Source organism: Rattus norvegicus, chromosome 6 (genome assembly GCF_036323735.1).
Source record: "Rattus norvegicus strain BN/NHsdMcwi chromosome 6, GRCr8, whole genome shotgun sequence".
In the NCBI taxonomy this organism is placed as follows: Eukaryota; Metazoa; Chordata; class Mammalia; order Rodentia; family Muridae; genus Rattus; species Rattus norvegicus.
Genome location: NC_086024.1, coordinates 102241893 through 102247198, shown reverse-complemented (window position 1 = coordinate 102247198; position 5306 = coordinate 102241893). Strand labels below are relative to the sequence as shown.

General features: G+C 42.1%; 1 non-coding gene across 1 annotated transcript; it reads left to right on the top strand.

The window, feature by feature from the left end:
* Positions 1-2564: 2564 nt before the first annotated feature.
* On the top strand, positions 2565-2698 carry LOC120093469 (small nucleolar RNA SNORA17). Its single transcript, XR_005486520.1, has one exon. It is a non-coding gene; the product is annotated as a small nucleolar RNA SNORA17 (small nucleolar RNA).
* The last annotated feature ends 2608 nt before the right edge of the window (positions 2699-5306 follow it).

Sequence of the window (5306 nt, the reverse complement as noted above, 5' to 3'; positions counted from 1 at the left end):
ATTTTCAACAAAATTATAGAAGAAAATTTCTTTAACCTAAAGAAAGAAATGGCTATAAGCATACAAGATTATAGAACACCAAATGGATTGGAACAAAAAAAAGAAAGAAAGAAAGAAAGAAAATCCTCCTGCCACATAATAATCAAAACACTAAATGTACTTAACAACAACAAAAAGAATGTTGAAATTTTCAAGGGGAAAAGTCCAATTAACACAAAAAGGCATGCCTATTAGAATTACACCTGATTTCTAACAGAGACACTGAAAGCCAGAGTGGCCTGGGCAGATGTCTTGAAGACTCTTAAGAGATCACAGATACCAGCCCAGACTACTATCCCCAACCAAACTTGCAATCAGCATAGGTGGAGAAAACAAGATATTTCATGACAAAACCAAATTTAAACAATATCTATCCATAAATCCAGCCCTATGGAAGATACTAGAAGGAAAACTCCAACCCAAAGCAGTTATTACACCCAAGAAAATACAAGAAATAAATAACTTTTCATTTATTTGCTACCATTGCAAATGGTTGCAGTGGTGCAAATGGTGCAAAGGAATTTACACCAGTAAAACCAAAAGAAGGGACACACACACACACACATACACACACACACACACACACACACACACACACACACACACACACCATTATCACCATCAATATCAAAATAACAGGAATGAACAGTTATTGGTCTTTAACATCTCTCAACATCGTTGGGGATTTAGCTCAGTGGTAGAGCGCTTGCCTAGCAAGCGCAAGGCCCTGGGTTCGGTCCCCAGCTCCGAAAAAAAAAAATCTCTCAACATCAATTGATTCAGTCCCCCAATAAAAAAAAGACGCCAATTATCAAAATGGTTACAAAAATTGGATGCATCATTCGGCTGCATACAAAAAATACACCTCAACATCAAAGATAGACATTACCTCAGAGTAAAGGTCTGAAGAAAAGAGTTTCCAAGCAAGTAGACTCAAGAAGCAAGGTAGAATAGCCCATTCTAATATCTAATAAAATAGACTCCAGCCAAAATTACACAAAAGAGATAGAGAAGGACACTTCAGATACATCAAAGGAAAAATCTTGCAAGATGACATCTTAATTCCGAATATCTATTCCCCAAATGTAAGGACTCTCACATTTGTGAAAAAAATTACTAAAATTTAAATCACACATTAAACGTAACACATCAATAGTGAAACCTCATTTTCACCAGTGGACAGATCATCCAAATAAACCAAACAGAAAAATAATAGAACTAACAGATACTATGACTCAAATGGACCTAACAGATAACTATAGAACATTTCACTCAAACAGAAAAGAATATATCTTGTTCTCAGCAACTCACAGAATCTTCTCCAAAACTGACCATATATTCAGTCACAAAGCAAGCCTCAAAAGATACAAAAATTGAAATAAGCCCCTGTATCCTATCAGACCACCAGGGATTAAAGCTGGACTTCAACAACAACAGAAACAACAGAAAGCCTACAAACTCATGGAAACAGAACAATTCTCTACTCAGTCACCACCGGGTCAAGGAAGAAATAAAGAGAGAAATAAAGAAATAAAGACTTCCTAGAATTCATGAAAATGAATACACAGCATACCCAAACTTGTGGGAAACCATGAAAGCAGTGCTAGGAGGAAAGTTCATAGCACTACGTGCTTTCATAAAGAAATTGAGATCTCATACTAATAACTTAACAACACACCTGAAAGCTCTAGAACAACAACAACAACAACAAAAACAACAACAACAACAAAAACAACAACAACAATCCAAAGTAGTAGATGGCTAGAAATAATCAAACTCAGGGCAGAAGTCTATAAGATAGAAACAAAGAGAACAACAAAAAGAAACAAGGAAACAAAGAGTTGGTTCTTTGAGAAAATCAACAAGATAGACAAACCCTTAGTCAAACTAACTAAAAAGTTGGAGAGAATATTCAAATTAACAGAATCAGAAATGAAAAGGGGAACATAACAACAGACACCAAAGAAATCCAAAGAATCATTAGGTCTTACTTAAAGACTTGAACTCGACAAATGGAAATTGAAATGGATGATTTTTCTTGAGAGATAACACTTATCAGAGTTAAATCAAAGATCAGGCAATAATCTAAATAGAATTGCAATCCCTAAAGAAATAGAAGCAGTCTTTAAAAGTTTCCTAACAAAAAAGAGTCCAGGGCTGGAAGGTTTCAGTTCAGAATTCTACCAGACCTTCAAAGAAGAACTAATTCTGATATTCTACAAATTATTCCACAAAATAAAAACTGAAGGAACCCTGCCAAATTTATCTTGAGTCCACAGTCACCCTGATACCTAAACCACACAAAGATTCAACCAAGAAAGAGAATTTCAGACCAATTTCACTTATGAATTTTGATACAAAAATACTCAATAAAATACTAGCAAACCTTATGCAAGAACACATTAAAAAGATCATGTGACATGATCAAGTAGGCTTCATCCCAGAGATGCAGGGATGGTTTAACACATGAAAATCCATCAGTGTAATCCAACATGTAAAAAAAATCTGCAAGAAAAAATGACACGATCGTCTCAATAGGTATTGAAAAGGTCCTTCACAAAATCCAACACTCCTTTACAATGTGCATGAGTAGGCGGCCGAGAGGAGAGAGTCTATGTCTATGCTCAGTAAACATCTGAATGATTAGTAGCCTAACATTTCCTGATAAAAAGCAAGTCTGAGATGGCTAACAATCCAGCACCCTGCAGGCCTGGAGGTCTCCCAGGGCAGGGAGTGGACCAGATACTAGGAGAAGCCTGCCTGGGCCGCTGGGCCCTAGAGGAGACTAAGCCTGAAATAGAGAACCCCAGACACTCAGAGACCTCTGGTGCCACTAAGAGGAGCAAATAAGTGGTAGAGAAATGGAAGAGAAAGAGAACAGAAGGATGTGTGCACAATGAAGGGAGGCAGAGCTGGAGACTCAAGGATAGTGAGGAACAGCCTGTTGTGAGTAGCTGATGACCCTATCTGGGACCAAGCTGAGGTCCTGGTCTGTGCTGCACCCCCATCCCCCAGACTGACCTCTGGGTCCATGGCCCCTCAGCAGCAGAGGTCTGTTACCACCAAAGGCCAGGCTGATGTCCCTGGTCTATGCTGTTGCCTGAGGACATGTTGATGTCAGAGGGCTGTGTATAACTGGCCCTACAGCTCACCAGAGCATCATGGGAAAGCTAGCCAGCTACAATACCCAGGAAGGGGCAGGGAAGAGGATAAGAGCAGAGGAGCTGGGCCTGCTACTCCATTCCCTTGTGGTGATGAGACCCTTCTTCCCTCCCTCATCCCTTGTCATCTATTGCAGGCAGGAGAGCTGGCCCTGAGGTCATGAGAGTGGGAAAACTGGCCATGTCCCTCGTCAGTTGCAACACTTGGGAGTGTGGACCCTGCATCTCACCTGGGCAGCAGGATAGGCTGGCCCTGATCGAGAGTTAGTGTTGCATGTGGGCCATCACCAAGGCCATGAGAGTGGGAGCCAACAGTCTGGCCAGTTCAGCTACCTCTCAGGCCCAGATCTAGGGCCTTGAGTTGGCTCACCCCAACATCTACCCCATCAATGAACTGCTAGACTGCATGAAGATGTTGGTCCTACAGATCCAAAACTACAGAATCTCCATGAACAGGGCCACAACAGGATATCTGAGCGGAGATCCAGTGAGCTCCCAGTATTGATAGTGTAGCAGAAGCCAGAGGCCTTGTACGAGACACTACAACGAACATTTGCAAGCAAAGAAGTGTGTATAAAGGGTGCACTGTGAGACACACTGTGACATACCACAGCTTCCACAATGAGATTTTTGTTTTTCTATTTTGGGGGGTGGTTGTAAGAGGGGCTGGTGCAAGGGGAGAAGAGATGAGTGGGATTGGGATACATGATGGGAAATTCACAAAGCCAATAAAAACTAAAAAAATAAACAAAATAATAATTTAAAAATTCGTGATAGGTGACTCTGAATTTGCTTGTGTAGCAAAAGACTCTCAGATTTGGAATAGAGTTAAGGTTAAGACAGAAGTTAACGTCACCCCTGTTGTCTGGCAGGTTAGGGGATCTCTCCGTCAGGTCATAGGTAAAAGGAATGGCAGGAATAATTGGGGATGCAGAGAAACACTTAAACTAGCTGAGTAAACTACAGAATCTCTTTTTTCTTTCCATGATGCAGAACAGGGATCACGAAGGCTGCTCGTAGACTCTCCTGTGGTAGAGGTGACTTCATGGGTGCTCACAACTTCACACCAGTGTGAGAGGAAGATGTTGGAACTGTCTGTCTGTCTGAAGACACATAGCTCACAGTCCTGTGCACTTCCCATGGCCTCAGGAACCGCTGAGGCTGACCCAGATGATTTCCGTCCCAAACAGATGGGCAGGGCTGTATCCTTTAAAAGTACAACCTTGCTTCTTCAAGTGCTTAAAAAGGACATCAAAGAGTATGAGAGAGACAATTAGAAAGGCAAGAACAAGCTGAGTGACGATGAATCCTCAGACAGTAGAACTGTAGGGCCCTGCCTCTCTCTTCCCTGGCACAGTGTCTGGCAGCTTCTGTGTTCTGGTTGGGTTCCTCTGTAGAACCCAATGCATAACTTGGTCCTCATGGGCTCTGGAGTCCAATTTCCTCCTTTATGGAAAGGAAAGCCTCTATTACTAACAGCAAGTTGAACCCAGGTTCGACTCCTCTGAGGATGCTGCTATGGCAGGGATTCCCAGGGAAGGGAAAAGGAAAATTAAATACAAACTCTAATTTCTTAGCCCAATAGCCTTCTTTGATGATCCCTGTCTTAGTTACATTTTTCTGCAGATTTTCCCTTTTTTGTTGTATTTATTTGGGAGAGAAGTCCATATGGCTTCCTTTGCAGAAGTCTGGTGTCAAGTGAGCCTGGGATGGTTCTTGCTGGGAATGAGGCCTCCTGCTGCTGTCCTACAGTCAGGGCCTAAAATGGAACAGAAGGAAAGTACACCAACATGGGTTATGCTGGAAGCTAGAGGATCTCCCCTGCCCCGGCCCCCTCAATTTGGGTGTGCCTCGTTTTAGTAGTGGTGCAGAGTCTGGATGTGAGGCCCAGGGACAACGTTACCTAGTTGGCTTCCAGTGCCAGCTGGGCACTGGGGTATGTCAAATGCCTGGTGTCATCGTGAATGTCAGACATTTTTTGACTTGGGATACACAGGTACTGGGTTGAAAGAGTACACATTGGAGATTGGATGGTGCTAATGTTTGTTTAACCATGTTGACTGTGCCTAGAAGAAGGACCACATTGGCACTGTCAGACTGGTGCCA